We start from the raw sequence: 16,113 nt of genomic DNA on the forward strand, positions 1-16,113 counted from the left end.
CTTCTTCTTCTGCGTGCCACTGCATCCAGGCGACCATATTGTTCAAAGTAGACATCTGTATATACGGCATAATTCAAATTTGATTGTTTGGGTTTGAAGTCGAGTAAAAATGAGTCTTCGGATGTATGCTTTTCAACATTTTCTTTCAACAAATATTTGCTCGATTTATTTTTACACTTATTAAAATTTCGTGAAGAAAGCGCTTGAGTTGCCTTAGCAGGTGGAATCTTGAATACTTCTGGCGATATAGGTATTAGTCGTTTATTTTTTCTAGAAATTTTCAAATGATTATTAAAGGTGCTCTTTTACTCCTTTTGTAAGCGTTCAGAGTTTTTAGTTAGAGCTACATTTTCAGCCAAATTTCCATTTCTCGGCTCGTTTGAAGTAGGGCATTTATAATCAAAATTAGTGTTCAGATTTATGTCATTCAAATTAGCTTCATAATACTGCTTCTGTAGATCAATCTGTGATTTTGTGCGATAACTGAAAGGTTGCGAATGTTCATCGCGGTATGCCCCTAATACATCATCATAAATAATTTTTAGAGCCACTTTCTGAGCGGTATATGTATGGAGGTTGATTCCATCATAAATATAATTCGTTTTCTCATTGGTAGCCTTTACTTGATTTGTTTTCAATTTGTTTTTTTGTTTTTCAGCATTTTCGGTTTTCGTCAATTTTTTGGTTGTAGTTGGAGGAAGTGGCGGTGGAGACGATGGAGGTTTTAATTTTCCAAGTTGATGTGATTGTATTGTGTGTTTAGCGCGTGCAACCAAAGTGTTGGACAATAAATTTTGAGTCTGCAAATTAATATTATCAGTTAACGAATTCGATGTTTTACTATTATTGACATTGGGCGAATAATTTTGTCCTCTGCTCTTTGAAGACGACGGCAAAATATGTTTGACACTTGTTGTACTTAAACTAGCACAAGATGAGATAGACGAAGATGAATTTGATGATAACGATGAAGCAGACAGAGACATATTTTCCAAGTACTTCAAAGAAATTTCAGGTGTTATTAGAGTTTCGTTAATGATCTCATTTTGTTGAGTTGCTTTCAAAGTATACCAAAGCGTGCCATATGATGATTTTGTAGTGGTTATATCAGATGCAATACGCTGAGCTAATGGATTTAAATTATAAAAATAATCTTGTGCCATTTGCAGATTTAACGAGGTAAACTGGAAAGCGGCCATTTTTATAACACTTATTTTTATGTAGCTCATACAAACGGGAGTTTTCACGACTTTCCTGATAATTCCATTCTAAATAATAGAAAATTGTGTTACTACCATCAGTAAACAGCTTTGATTACATGGCAAGTGGGTTACGAGATTCGGTGTTCCAATGGAGTTAAATTCTGATCAAGAATGAAATCTCGAGTCAGCTTTCGGCAACATGTTGAAAAATGGTTTCTCAATATCTGGTTAGCAACATTCTGTCAGTTAAGTTCTGGTAAACTGTTCCGAAAAAAGGAGCCTTGGTTAGTTTGTAACCAGAAAATTAAATGACACCTGTCCGCTGTAAAATCTTAAGTAAAAATCAGCAGCATAAATGGCTTTCGGACGGGGACTTTTTGTCGTTCATTCTCATTATATGTTATTTGAGTATTCATAAGGTGTCATATTGTGTCATATCGCCATATTGTTTTTTTTTTTATGACTGTCATATCAACACTGTTGTTGTTTCCCATGCAAAATTGAAAAACGACAAATACAACATGGCGAGGTATGTTTTTTGAGTGTACTATTCCTTCAGCTGTATATGTTTACGTTTTTATTGTTGACGTTTAAGTGCCTAAAATTAATAAAATAATTAAATTTCATACATTTCTTTAATAATATGGAAGTAAACCATGATATTCCAGTAAATTAAGTTAAAGAAAAGTAAAAACCAAAACGCCGCCATTTCAACATAAAGAAATTTTATTTTTGTCACTTTCTCGGGGCATTTTTGTATTCTTAATTTTTCACTACTAGCTGGTGAAGTGTATTAATATTACACAATATGACATACAACAATTAAGGGGTGCTCACATGTGTCGTATTTTTTAAGATTCTTGAAATACGACATAAGACATAAGACAAAGCTTGTGAAATGCCTATATGCATATTTGCATTCATATATGCATATATCATACAAAAAAGAGGTAATAACCTTAATATTTCCGAAAATTATGTAAATATTCCTTTGAAACCGAGCTCTGTTGCAACCATGCAACGCATTTTAAAATGAAAAGAAAACGACGAATTGCATAGCAACGAGCTGTTACGAAATAGATCACATAGCGTTTCTTCGTTTTTCCTCCTCGTCCCCTCGCTTACGAAAACCGGTTTTGACAGCAAAAAGATTCTTCTTCTAAACATGTTATACAGTTATGCGTGTTCACAATGCAAGTTTGTTCACAATAATCAAACTATTTGTAGGTAAGCTAACCACAATTTGGCGAAAACGGTTCTGTCAGTCAAAGCTGGTGTATTGAGAAAGTGGGCCTTATTTTATTAGTTTATAATGAAAAAGTTTAAGTGAAATGAATAGAATAATGTTGCGTAAAAAAATTTGGATTATATTCAACTAAACGCATTCATCTATTGACAATTATTATGGTTATCGAATTCACTTCTCCCACAAAAATTTTTTGACACCTTTTATATCCGAAGGAACATTTAAAAAACTCATTTTTAATGGGTTACTAGAGGATCTCGTACATTATTTATAAACTATTCAATACAATAAAATTGTATTTATGAATAAAAACGAAAACGTTATTGCCGGTGTAAGAATAACCCCGCGGATTACTTCCAAATTAGAAAATTATTGATACTACTTTTCATCGATTTGTTATTAAGCTCAAAGAAATATTAAATATATTATGTTGATTTTTTTTTACAAACTTTATATTCAAGTTGGTAACTAATGAGTAATTTTCAAACTTGTTAGTTGATAACATTTGAGTAATGGAAGAAGGTAGATCATTCTTAATTTTTAACAATAATATTCATAGTTTTTCTTTATAAACATTTTCAAATTCAAATTGATTTAGCTCTTTTGTATTGCATTGTACATCTGGCAGTATCATTGGAAAACGTGGCAAGAAGACCATTTCTCCATTAAATTTTCAAGTCAAAATGGTTGCTACAGTAATATTTCCTGTAATATTTTTGATTACCAAACGTGTACCGTTACATAATTAAGATGGATTCAAATTACGCTGAATAATAATAGGTGAACCAATTTTTAACCTAAGATTATGTGATGAAATTCCGAGATTCTAGATAATATATTGCTCCAATTTCATCATCAACAGTAGTTATTTAAAATGCATCTGGTAACTTGCAACAACTATTGCAACTGGAAACTATTTTAATCAACTTCTACATTTTTGGCCGCTAGTGTAGTTAGTTGATCCAAAATAATTAATTTTTATTTTTCGGAACGTACTCTCAATTAATTAAGCTTTTTTTTCCTTATACACTGCGTACTTGTTAAATTGCATTGTTTCTTAGGGTGGATCAGTTTGTAATTGTTTGCACACATTTATGGTCCATTGAAGTGTTTCACCATCCATGATAAGACGGCACCACTGAAAACTTCATCGTTGCCGTTTAAATCGTGCATTGTTCTGTGCAATGCTTAGAGAATATTTGTGAGCTATTATGCTCTCATCTCAAATTATAATTGAACTTTTTATCAACACTGCTCTATTCCGCTATTTTTTATATTAGAAGTTGCGTTTGGTTATTTTTGAGTGCCTTTGCGTCATTCGTCGATAATTTAGCAAAGTAGCCGCAACGCCTTGTCGATCCATGCGATTTCAGATCGGTTCCACATGGCGCGTCCTAAAAAAAACAGCCTTTTTCAGTAGCAACATCCATTATAACCCATATATTTATGTATATATACAAAAATTACTGTACTTTTGCAGTTGCAATTATAATTTTTTTTTTTTAAGTTCTAAGCTATCTCCTCAACAATTTTCAGCCATATCGGTTAAACCGTTCTAGTGTTATTAATAGTCTAACTAACACGACTCGTTTTTGTATATACTTCATTTTTCAAAATCAATACATTTTGTACTTATAAATTCAAACAAATACAACTTTCGCATTCAGAATCCCTTTTAACCATTCACTTAATTTCATTTATTCTAATCATTTCACTTAAAAAATTTCCCCGAAAAAAGCAACGGGGAACTCTTGTATTTATCAGTCTTGATTCCTTTCAGCATTCCTTGTAGGCTAGGAGAAGCTGACTTGCTGAGGCCCACACGTACTTCTTTCTCGAAGAACGTTATCAAAATTATTGATAATTTGAAAAGGGAATTAAAAGTTCAAATCTAACGCGTTTCTTGAGTCATGGTGTAGATGAGATGAAATCGGATTCTCTGTTCAGATGACTCCGCTGAAGCTCTTTAAAAGTTAAAGTTTTCCTCTGACCATTCGGACGATGTGTTGGGTGCATTCAATTCGACTGCGAATGTAAAGTGTAAAATTGTCGAGGAGACAAGCTAGAGCGTTATAAAGTTGGATCTCAACCTGTGTTCCTGTGTGTTAGGGTTCCCTGAGCCAATAGCTCATCGATTGTTCTTTGATTCCAACTTCGCCATAAACGAGAGTCTTCTCGAACTAGTGTACACGGGATTTAATTTTCATTGAGTAAACATTAACTTTCGGCCCTTCTCGTTTAATTGTGCATATATATTGTACAGTGGTAGCAGACTGGCAACTAGCTAGTGGGCTTCTATATAAATCAAGAAAGCGAAGTGCACGAACAAAACTTATTTTGAGCTCTTATGTTAAATAACTCCGATTTCGGAGCACATGAAGCATGAATTCGGTGGACGTCTGGGAGCCGTACAAGCATTCTGATGCCATGTTGAAAGCAAATAAAATAACGTACACTGTTTAATACGACGCTAAAAATTTTAAAATGGGCGTGGCACCGCCAACCCTTAGGTGAAATCCTATATCTTAGAAACTATCGAACTAATGTCAACCAAATTTTGTTATGTGAGGTTACCCAGCCATTCTATAACACACTTTGAAAATGGACGAAATCGTACATCGACTATAAAACTATGCAGCTAAAAGCAGGTACTATCCAAAAATGCCCCTAAAGCTATGCAGCTTAAAGCATCAACGATCCATGCTGTCATTTGAATAAAAAATTTACTCAAACGCATCCTTAAAGAAAGTGAAAAAACTACGTGTGATTAATAGTAAGTATGGTTTAAAACACTAAAAAATATGAACTTAAAGAACATTAGGCTAAAAGGAGAAAAATAATATAGGTTTAAAAAATTAAAAAACACGCTTTTAAACCACTTCAAACTAAAAAGCGAAAAAAAAAATTCCTTATATAAACTGACAGAAATATTGACCGATGGTGTGCGATTCGGTTCAGATGGTGTGCACACGATTAAACCGGTATCGATACAATTTCCAGCAAAATATAGCTATGGAACTGCCGAGAGACGAATGTTACCAGTAATCCTGAATTGGGCTTCAACCGTCCACAAGATGCAAGGTTGTACAGTTGATCATGCAATTGTTTATCTAGACTCGCGACTGTTTGCTGCTGGACAAGCTAATGTAGCACTTAGTCGTGTGAGATCTTTAGACGGTATTCGGATTGAAGAACTTGATTGCTCTAAGTTAACAGGAGAAACCCCGTGCAACAGTGTAGCTTTAGATGAAATGACTAGTGAATAAAAACTTGCACCCGATATATTAAAAAGCACATCCCACGTTAACAGCAACCAAACAATTAAAGAATTAAAATATTATTTGTATTTAGTTGAACAATTTAGTTTATTATTCGAATTTTATTATGACGTTGTACACAATAAAATTCCTTAATATACATGTTTATATATTGAACAATTTATAATATAGGATCGGTAACGTATTGAAATGTTACGCGCAGGAGCTGTCGTATCGAATTTTAGGTGTTGACGCGGCGCAGTGTAGACTTGAAAAATTGAGTTGCGCGCAGGATCGCTATTACTTCGAATGAGGTGGAAAAGCTGCGCTGATCATTGCTTTTGTTAGCTGGTGATGTACACGCGCGGTGTTCTGGTGTGTTGTACACTGTCCTATGTGGTGTCATCTGGTGTGGTGTATTGGTGAGAACGTGGTGGGCATTATTAGGGTGTGCCAGTTTTTCCGAGTAGAGTGGTGTGGTTATTTACTGAGGCTTAGCTCATTTAAACATCCTGGGCCCCCTAAGCGAATATTTTGCCTAGTGTTGCACATATTTGCAGTAAACGTTCCAGGTATCTCGGCGTACTGTTGGAGTAGCAGAGCGCGCGGTATGCATGATAATGCAGTAGTGGTAGATCCATATTTACCTGTTCGTGTAGGATGGAATTTTGATTTTGAAATGGATATTATGTGTTTCGATTTGGAAGTTAGTGCGTTAAGCAGGCAACGTTGTTTCGCATTTATTAGATTGGTGGTTGTGACGACGTATTATTAGATGGTATAATTTTGTTTATTCATTTTATTGCCGGTTATCTACTATTACTTTATTATCGGCTTATAGGATGGCGACTCCACGCCTAGCTCAGATATGGCGAGAATGGGTGCTCCATTGAAACCTTTGAAGAGGGATATTGCGAGCGTAAGATTTATGATTTATGACTACTTTTTAAGTGGATTTGTATTAAAGTATTACAAGTATTTCCCATAAACCACCAATACGAGGAGGGCTTAGATATATGCGATTAGAGCGACCTTTGCTTGTTGTAAGGCTTGGTGCGTTATTGTATCGCATTGGGAGTATGGGGATCGCTTAACTTTATTTTTAAATTGTTTTATATGATTATATTATGAAAAAGTAAGCTACTAGAGGACAATTTGTTATGTGACAATTTTTCGACTTTTTTGGGACAATTTTGATATATATTTAAGTGTGTATGCATTAATTTGGCAAGTAGGATTTTTGTATCATTATTGGCAAGAGCCATCCTGCGGGGTCGAAAAGTCACATATTTGTGTTTTTAAAACTGAACTTGTCAGAAGGGACTCTGGCTTTGTTTTTTCTGCCAATTCGTGCAGTGTGGAACATTGTGAATTTAGTGGTAGTCGTATGACATACCGGCCATTATTTGATCGAGTAGTTGTGGCTTTGTAGAAGTCTTCACAATACTGATCTTCTGGGGTTGTAATTGATATGAGGTGGCATTTTTCTAACTCCCGAAATTTCCTTGATTGTGAATTAAGGTATTTTTTGAATTTTCGTCAACTTGAGTTCTTGATGTGGAAACTGGTTCAGGAACTAGTCCACTTAGAATCCAACCAAATATAGTGTTTTGTGCCAATAGTGTATTTGAAATTTTCTCAATACCTTCGAGTATTATCTGTGCTATGAGATCGCTGCCTATTAGAATATCTATTTGAGCGGGGGCGTTGCAGTCGGGATCTGCTAGCTTTAGGTGTGAAACCTTTTGCCAATGCTTGCTATTTATGTGATAGCTTGGAAGCATGTTAGTAAGTTGCGGAAGGACTATAGCTTCTGGTACAACTCGCTTATCCGCTTGGGGGGAAATTAGGGTAATGGGGCAGATGTTATTTGAGTTTTGGACTACTCTTCCGCCCATTCCCGTAATTTTAAAATTGGATTGTTTTTATGGTATACTCTACTTTGATTTTCGCTGTGTAGCGTTTAGGTTTTTATTGCCTTTGAGCAGCATGGTGCTTCTTGGCAATTTTCGGGATTTCGCACTTCGGGATTCGCTGTTGCAACTAAACCCGTCGCTCTTTTCATATTTGCGCTGTTTGGGGGTGATCTGGAAAAATTGTTATAATGAAGCATAGAATGATGTCGTTTATGACAATAAACGCAATTAAATTTGCTTTCGCACTCTTTAAGTGTATGCGCATGTGATAGGCCATTTGTACAAAGTCTTTTTGTTTTTATAAAATTGTTTCTGTCGATAATAGTCAATTTTTTGAATCTCTCGCAAGATTTGAGCTTATGCCCCCTTGTACATAGTTCGCATGACGTTTGTTTGTACTGTTCAGATGTGAACGTTTGATTTCTGAAGAAGCTTTTATTTAAATTGTTGTTGCTACTGGCTTGGGGACTGTGGAAGCTTCTATTTGGGTCGTGTTAAACGGTTTTCGTTCTGACCATTTTTTTATCTACCCTTTTTGCGATTTCGTATTGGGTTATTAAAAAGTCTTTCATCTGTTGCCACGTTGGGCATTTTTTTCGAGATGATAGCGATTGCTTCCACAAAAGTAACGATTTTTCTGGTAATGCGACGGTGCATATGTTTACCAGTATAGGGTCCCAGCTGTTTGTGGGAATATTTTGTGTCGATAAAACCGACAAACAATTAGAAACAGTGGATTGTAGTCTAATAAATTCTTCACTTGTTTCTTTTTGAATTTTAGGCAAGTTTATAAGTGTCGTTACTTGTTTATCGACCAATATTCTTTCATTTTCATATCTTGCTTTTAGAGCTTCCCAAGCCAAATTGAAATTGTCGTCATTTAGTGCGAACTGTTTAACTATGACGCCTGCTTGACCTTTTGTTTTGTATCGGAGGTGATACAATTTTTGTGCTTTTGATAATTTTGGATGGTTGATATATACGGCAGTGAACATGTCCCGGAAGGACGGCCATTCTTCATAACCTCCATAAAATATTTCTGTGTCACATGCGGGCACCTCGAGATGGATGCCTGAACTTGCCTCTTGACTTTGAATTTGTGGCAAAAGCCACAAAACACAATAGAATCTACGCAAAATGAAGGAACAAATTCATGAGAAGTAACGGTATTTCCAATTCAAGCTAACTGAACGCAGACTTTCTGGTGCTTATATTTACTTGTTATTACACTAAAATCCCGTTATCTCAAAAATGAAAAAAGGAATATAAAATTTTTGTTTTTGCATTTTGAACTTAAGAATATAAAGAAGAAATACATGTACAAAATTTGAACTGAAATATCTATTTACATTGTTTTTACTTCACTTAAAAAATAGTGTCGGGTGAACGCAGACTTTATTGGCTATGTGTATTATTATAAATATATTTAACGCACTTTACACATATTTTTCAAGTCACTTAGTTGTTGTTCTTGTTGTAGCGGAAAAGTTCTTCAGAATTCAGATGAATTAGCTGTAATTACCAGTTCAGTGCGTTAAACATTTTCTTGTGAAAAAATTACCCTGGTCGGTCCAACACCGGGGTGTTTATAGCTCTTTTGCACCAAACTCCTTTCAGCAGCGGAAAAAATAAAATAATTAATTTTAATGTATCACAATTTTTTATTTTTAATGCATGTGTATTAAAAAAAAGCTTTTTTTTGGTTTGTTTTTTTTTTGAAAAAAAATTATTGAAAAAATTCACTGCCCGCTCACGGATTTGTAATATTCGCGTCTAAATAAGACGATTTAAAAAAATTTCAGTTTTGAGGCCTCTTTAGTTGGGGGACCTAAACTATAAATTTACCAAAGTAATATTTAAAATAGTGCTTCATAAAGGAGCGAATCAAATGTTTGAATATGTTCATATGCATAAATAGAAAATATTTTTGACATATTTTCGTACTCTTCAAATTGTATAGTCAGTTCACCAGAAATCCATTATTTTTCCAATAGATGGCTTTTGTAATGAGAATCTCGCGTTTTAAAAGTTGGATCCGGTTACGGTATACGGCGTTAGAAAGATTTTGAGTCCTCCTATTGGCTGGGATTTAGAAAACATTCCCTGAATTCGGGGTTAAAATGGGTATGTACGGTTAGAAGGGGAAAACTTCAGTTTAGCATCCCACGATTTCAAGTTCAATAGGGGTATGGTTGGATAGAGGAATGGCCGCCGAAAACTTTTAGTTTTCGAGATATTTGCATTTTAAGTTGAAAATTTCACAAATTTTATTTTACAATTTATGCCCTTATTATACACTAACACTTCACTACAATGTTTCTACATATTTATTTTATATTAAATATTTAAATATTTGCTTTAGCATTTTATTTTTACACAATTTTCGTTATATGAACAATAACAAATGGGTTCCATGTTGACATCTAACAAGTGTTGCCATATCTATTATATATATATATTTATATTTTGAAAACGAATTAATATGAACAATAAAAGAGGATTATACCCCAAATACATGAACTATAATTTTGTTCTATCCCTTCTATTGATAAATTATGGTATTGGATTGGCGGTTATAATTATATATAATCGTGATCTGGAGAATCTCCTCTATCCAACCATACTCCTCTTAACCCTGAAATCGTGGGATGCTTAACTAAAGCCGACCCAGAAGAAGTTCTCCAGACTTAGAATATATATAAATACATAGTTGCCGTTGACTTACGTTTTTGAGCTATTTGCATTTAAAGGTCAAAAATTCAACAATTTAAAGACCCCGTTTCTTCGTTTTATATTGGATTTCCTACTTAAATTTTAACTTTTAATCCACTAACACTTCACTAAATCGTTTTTACACATTTATTTTATATTAAATATTGCATAAATAAAATTTACCTCTCCTATTTCCTACGGATACAGGTTTTCCAGATTGAGAATATAGGGCAAAATTTCGGTTTCTCCGGAGCAAAGATCTGATGGTATGGACGAATAAGATCAAGAATATATACACATATCCCACCCTGATTTTTTTTTAGAGATTTGTGTATGAAGCCCAAAAATTGTCACACGCGCACATTTTTGTTTGGTGGATATATACAATATAAAACAACATAAGCGTAAAATTCATCGTAAATCGAAAAATTGCATACTATAAATTGGTAATTTAAATACAAATGATTCACAAACCATAAGTCACCGACAACTATGTGTATAAATATCCCTAAGTTGGAGAACCTCCTCTATCTTTACCTATTAACTTAGCAAGCTTAAACTCATTCGGGGGTTGCTACTCTAAATCCCAGCCAATATGCTGTGTAGACTTTTTGGTTTATAGTCAGAAATCTTACGGCCTACCATTATTTACTTCTTATTTAGATTTGAAATTAATGTGTTAGAACATCCACAATAAAAACATCTAAATAAAATTTTAATGAAAACGTTACTTCTTTCTATATGAAAGGTTTTTTTGTATATTGCTTTTACTGTTCTATAGTTGTGTATCGAATAATCTAATTTAGCCGTAACCTTTCCTTTATTTAAATGCTTGCCGGCTTTTTGAGATTGCATTTTTCGATAAGTATCGATTAACATTAGAGCCAGCAAAATCGACCATTGTATAAATTTACATGTAACCAGTCCTAATACTATGTTCGCACCGAATTGAAATCCTCTTGAAAACACAATTTGTGGATTGTGGAACCAAAGTCGTTCTGACCGACAATGTGTGTTTTCGATGAGTTTTCATTGACAGTTCACACATCTATTTGTTTACATTTGTTATGTACCCTACAAGAAAAGTGACGGTCATCTGATCTCATCCCCTCCTCTCAATAGCTCTGCTTACGTCTTTCTCCAATCAGTGGATAGTTCTGAATGTAAAAATTCAAATGTAAATTAACAGTACTGACATATGTTGTTATTGTTGTAACGGTCCCCGTTTGGGTGATTAATTCCAGATTCGTTGTCGTCGAGGTCATCTAACGGGAGGCCCAGGAAACGAGCTGTTTCGACGAGGTCGGACCATAGGGAGAAGGGTGTTAGATGAGTGGGGTTTGTTGGGCATGCAAAGAGGTGGTTAGTGTCATGCGGAGAACCATTGCGTGCAGGACATGTGTTTGGTATGTCGGGGTCTATTCTGGATAAGTAGGAGTTTAACCTGCTACAGTATCCAGAATGAAGTTGCGCGAGGGTCACTCTGGTTTCGTGAGGCAACTCGAGCTCTACGTCTGCTATAGGTGGTTGGTGGTTTGACTCATAGTACGCCATTCACTGAGAGGGACTCGATGAAGGTGTTAACGGCTCCACTGTGAATGTGGTCAGTGCCTGTCTGAAGTTCATAGCGTCCGAAGTCCGGTCGGCGTACTGTCTGATGTCGTCGACGTAATCAAGGAAAGACCTCTTGATGTTCCTAGGAGGCGGCTCCGCTACAAGCAGGCGACTACAGGGGTGGTTTCTACGAAAGCACCCTAGCAGAAACTGTTTGGAGAGGAGTTCGTTGTGTTCCTTAACCGGAAGCATACGGGCCTCACTATGTAGGTGTTCGATTGGAGACATCAAGAGGCATCCCGTGATAGTCCGGAGTGCAGCGTACTGACAGGTCTGAAGCTTCTTCTTCTGCGTGCCACTGCATCCAGGCGACCATATTGTTCAAAGTAGACATCTGTATATACGGCATAATTCAAATTTGATTGTTTGGGTTTGAAGTCGAGTAAAAATGAGTCTTCGGATGTATGCTTTTCAACATTTTCTTTCAACAAATATTTGCTCGATTTATTTTTACACTTATTAAAATTTCGTGAAGAAAGCGCTTGAGTTGCCTTAGCAGGTGGAATCTTGAATACTTCTGGCGATATAGGTATTAGTCGTTTATTTTTTCTAGAAATTTTCAAATGATTATTAAAGGTGCTCTTTTACTCCTTTTGTAAGCGTTCAGAGTTTTTAGTTAGAGCTACATTTTCAGCCAAATTTCCATTTCTCGGCTCGTTTGAAGTAGGGCATTTATAATCAAAATTAGTGTTCAGATTTATGTCATTCAAATTAGCTTCATAATACTGCTTCTGTAGATCAATCTGTGATTTTGTGCGATAACTGAAAGGTTGCGAATGTTCATCGCGGTATGCCCCTAATACATCATCATAAATAATTTTTAGAGCCACTTTCTGAGCGGTATATGTATGGAGGTTGATTCCATCATAAATATAATTCGTTTTCTCATTGGTAGCCTTTACTTGATTTGTTTTCAATTAGTTTTTTTGTTTTTCAGCATTTTCGGTTTTAGTCAATTTTTTGGTTGTAGTTGGAGGAAGTGGCGGTGGAGACGATGGAGGTTTTAATTTTCCAAGTTGATGTGATTGTATTGTGTGTTTAGCGCGTGCAACCAAAGTGTTGGACAATAAATTTTGAGTCTGCAAATTAATATTATCATTTAATGAATTCGATGTTTTACTATTATTGACATTGGGCGAATAATTTTGTCCTCTGCTCTTTGAAGACGACGGCAAAATATGTTTGACACTTGTTGTACTTAAACTAGCACAAGATGAGATAGACGAAGATAAATTTGATGATAACGATGAAGCAGACAGAGACATATTTTCCAAGTACTTCAAAGAAATTTCAGGTGTTATTAGAGTTTCGTTAATGATCTCATTTTGTTGAGTTGCTTTCAAAGTATACCAAAGCGTGCCATATGATGATTTTGTAGTGGTTATATCAGATGCAATACGCTGAGCTAATGGATTTAAATTATAAAAATAATCTTGTGCCATTTGCAGATTTAACGAGGTAAACTGGAAAGCGGCCATTTTTATAACACTCATTTTTATGTAGCTCATACAAACGGGAGTTTTCACGACTTTCCTGATAATTCCATTCTAAATAATAGAAAATTGTGTTACTACCATCAGTAAACAGCTTTGATTACATGGCAAGTGGGTTACGAGATTCGGTGTTCCAATGGAGTTAAATTCTGATCAAGAATGAAATCTCGAGTCAGCTTTAAGTTAAGAAATGTATCAGAAACTAGGTCTCCGGAAAACAGATAGAATTAACTCCAAGAAGAGAAGGACGGCTGAAGAAGTTATTTCTAATAGGTGGAGGGCAGTGTGACGACCACGGATGATAGAACAAAATCGAATCGACGATAAATTGTCAGAAGCAACTAGTTAGCGAATTCGTAGTTAAAGATTTACTATATAAGGGATGCTGGATTGTGCAGCATACACAGTTCTAATTATAGTGTTGCCGTGTAAAGAGCAACTAAGCTATAAGCAAGAATTTAGCAATCAAACCAAAAACAAATTTCGACCGCATATTTCTGGTAGTTGGAACTAGCAAAGCATTCCTTATTTCGATAATCCTTGCTGAGGTACCATCAAGAATTGGCATCCCAATGGCCGTTGCATCATCTGGCATCGCAGCAGCTTTATTAAATGGAGGTAGAACAGCTCATTTGGCATTTAAGGGTCGTTAGGGACCTAACCAAAACTTTATCGGCAACATGTTGAAAAATGGTTTCTCAATATCTGGTTAGCAACATTCTGTCAGTTAAGTTCTGGTAAACTGTTCCGAATAAAGGAGCCTTGGTTAGTTTCTAACCAGAAAATTAAATGACACCTGTTCGCTGTAAAATCTCAAGTAAAAATCAGCAGCATAAATGGCTTTCGGACGCGGACTTTTTTGTCGTTCATTCTCATTATATGTTATTTGAGTATTCACAAGGTGTCATATTGTGTCATATCGCCATATTGTTTTATTTTTTTATGACTGTCATATCAACACTGTTGTTGTTTCCCATGCAAAATTGAAATACGACAAATACAACATGACGAGGTATGTTTTTTGAGTGTACTATTTCTTCAGCTGTATATGTTTACGTTTTTATTGTTGACGTTTAAGTGCCTAAAATTAATAAATTAATTAAATTTCATAAATTTCTTTAATAATATGGAAGGAAACCATGATATTCCAGTAAATTAAGTTAAAGAAAAGTAAAAACCAAAACGCCGCCATTTCAACATAAAGAAATTTTATTTTTGTCACTTTCTCGGTGCATTTTTGTATTCTTAATTTTTTACTACTAGCTGGTGAAGTGTATTAATATTACACAATATGACATACAACAATTAAGGGGTGCTCACATGTGTCGTATTTTTTAAGATTCTTGAAATACGACATAAAACATAAGACAAAGCTTGTGAAATGCCTATATGCATATTTGCATTCATATATGCATATTTCATACAAAAAAGAGGTAATAACCTTAATATTTCCGAAAATTATGTAAATATTCCTTTGAAACCGAGCTCTGTTGCAACCATGCAAAGCATTTTAAAATGAAAAGAATACGACGAATTGCATAGCAACGAGCTGTTACGAAATAGATCACATAGCGTTTCTCCTCCTCGTCCCCTCGCTTACGAAAACCGGTTTTGACAGCAAAAAGAGTCCTCTTCTAAACATGTAGATATACAGTTATGCGTGTTCACAATGCAAGTTTGTTCACAATAATCAAACTATTTGTAGGTAAGCTAACCACAACTTGGCGAAAACGGTTCTGTCAGTCAAAGCTGGTGTATTGAGAAAGTGGGCCTTATTTTATTAGTTTATAATGAAAAAGTTTAAGTGAAATGAATAGAATAATGTTGCGTAAAAAAATTTGGATTATATTCAACTAAACGCATTCATCTATTGACAATTATTATGGTTATCGAATTCACTTCTCCCACAAAAATTTTTTGACACCTTTTATATCCGAAGGAACATTTAAAAAACTCATTTTTAATGGGTTACTAGAGGATCTCGTACATTATTTATAAACTATTCAATACAATAAAATTGTATTTATGAATAAAAACGAAAACGTTATTGCCGGTGTCAGAATAACCCCGCGGATTACTTCCAAATTAGAAAATTATTGATACTACTTTTCATCGATTTGTTATTAAGCTCAAAGAAATATTAAATATATTATGTTGATTTTTTTTTACAAACTTTATATTCAAGTTGGTAACTAATGAGTAATTTTCAAAGTTGTTAGTTGATAAGATTTGAGTAATGGAAGAAGGTAGATCATTCTTAATTTTTAACAATAATATTCATAGTTTTTCTTTATAAACATTTTCAAATTCAAATTGATTTAGCTCTTTTGTATTGCATTGTACATCTGGCAGTATCATTGGAAAACGTGGCAAGAAGACCATTTCTCCATTAAATTTTCAAGTCAAAATGGTTGCTACAGTAATATTTTTGATTACCAAACGTGTACCGTTACATAATTAAGATGGATTCAAATTACGCTGAATAATAATAGGTGAACCAATTTTTAACCTAAGATTATGTGATGAAATTCCGAGATTCTAGATAATATATTGTTCCAATTTCATCATCAACAGTAGTTATTTAAAATGCATCTGGTAACTTGCAACAACTATTGCAACTGGAAACTATTTTAATCAACTTCTACATTTTTGGCCGCTAGTGTAGTTAGTTGA

The 16,113-nt window shown here is 34.6% G+C and overlaps 2 pseudogenes; both read right to left on the reverse strand.

Annotated features, from left to right (window-relative positions):
• Positions 1-5: 5 nt before the first annotated feature.
• Positions 6-1,576, reverse strand: LOC138857988 (uncharacterized; annotated as a pseudogene).
• A 7,311-nt stretch (positions 1,577-8,887) lies between these two features.
• Positions 8,888-14,438, reverse strand: LOC138857990 (uncharacterized; annotated as a pseudogene).
• Positions 14,439-16,113: the final 1,675 nt, after the last annotated feature.

This window comes from Bactrocera oleae, chromosome X, assembly GCF_042242935.1.
Source record: "Bactrocera oleae isolate idBacOlea1 chromosome X, idBacOlea1, whole genome shotgun sequence".
In the NCBI taxonomy this organism is placed as follows: Eukaryota; Metazoa; Arthropoda; class Insecta; order Diptera; family Tephritidae; genus Bactrocera; species Bactrocera oleae.